Source organism: Theobroma umbraticum, unplaced genomic scaffold (genome assembly GCF_002168275.2).
Source record: "Theobroma umbraticum cultivar Fairchild unplaced genomic scaffold, ASM216827v3 scaffold_2.0, whole genome shotgun sequence".
Lineage (NCBI taxonomy): Eukaryota > Viridiplantae > Streptophyta > Magnoliopsida > Malvales > Malvaceae > Theobroma > Theobroma umbraticum.
The window spans coordinates 1,991,192-1,992,454 of NW_018397277.1; positions in this window are offsets into that span (position 1 = coordinate 1,991,192).

The window sequence follows — 1,263 nt, forward strand, 5'->3', positions numbered from 1 at the left end:
GACAATATGTCAAGCCTTTGTAATTGTCCAATTATTCAGCTCCCTTCTACCAATATTCCACAGGACAAGAATCCACTGAAGGAAAATTCCCAACATAGCAATCGCTTGTTTCACATGTTAACTCCCAGCGTAGCTGTCCGACTTAGAGTATCCCATCAGTGTATCAAGTGTTATTCCAGAGGCCGTCAGTGTCTAGTTAAGAAGCAAAGATTTCACTGCGGCAAAGGTATGTGCGAAAATCTCTATACTCTACTTCGGGTTGCCTTCTTGCATTGCAGAGTCTGTTGTTTTTTTCTTTCCTTCTCCTATTATTATTTTTAATAATAAAAAAAATATTGCACGCGAGGCACAATCCGGTTGCTCCCTCATACCGAGATATTTACCTTAACGCATAAAGCTTTTTCAAATGGAATCGACAAACATAAACTAGCTTCACTCAATGAAGTGTTTCATCCCTCCAGTGAGTGAAGTTGCTTATGTTTTTGTTGTGTTTGTTCTGTTCTTGCTTGTGGAAACTCTTGTTTTTTGTTGTTCTCTTCATAGTTGGTCTACTTCACATTCCCTTTTACTCAGAGGGTTGTCTTTACTTGATGAATATAACGAAAAGTCAAGAAGATCTAGCTAGAGAAAGGAGGAAGATGGTATCAGTCTAAACAAATCTCTCAACCTAACACCATTACTCTTTATGACAAACTGCTTACATAGCAGATAAAACCCAAGGATTTTGAATCCTTTTACAGTTTGAGTCTTCCCAACCTTGCATTTATTTCTTTCCTTGACTTTCCAAAGCCTAACCATGTTCAAATGCAACCTCACTACAAAAACTAGTCTCTTCAAAGGATTTTAAGACACACGATCGTTTTGGGACTAAAATCAATCCTCCACTTAAGCAATGGCCGAGCCTTCCTAATTGTTCAACTCTTAAGCAGCCTTTAATCAATCCCCCACTTGCACGTAACAAGAGCAATGATTTTTCCAACTATTAACTGCTAATTTAGCTATTTCAATGTGCGTATATATCCCGTGGTTGTTGGCCACCATTCTACGATTTTTACGGCCAGAAATATAATTTATTTTTAATATATATTTATATATATGGATGAGAAATATAATTTGGTTCATGCCATATTTGTTATTTCTTTTGCTGACACTAGTTTTTTGCAACTTCAATTGCAGGGCACAACTTAGGATTGAAGTTGGGTCTTGGTAATATATCCTTCTTGAATTCTCAAATTTATTTTTCACATTTATTATATATATATA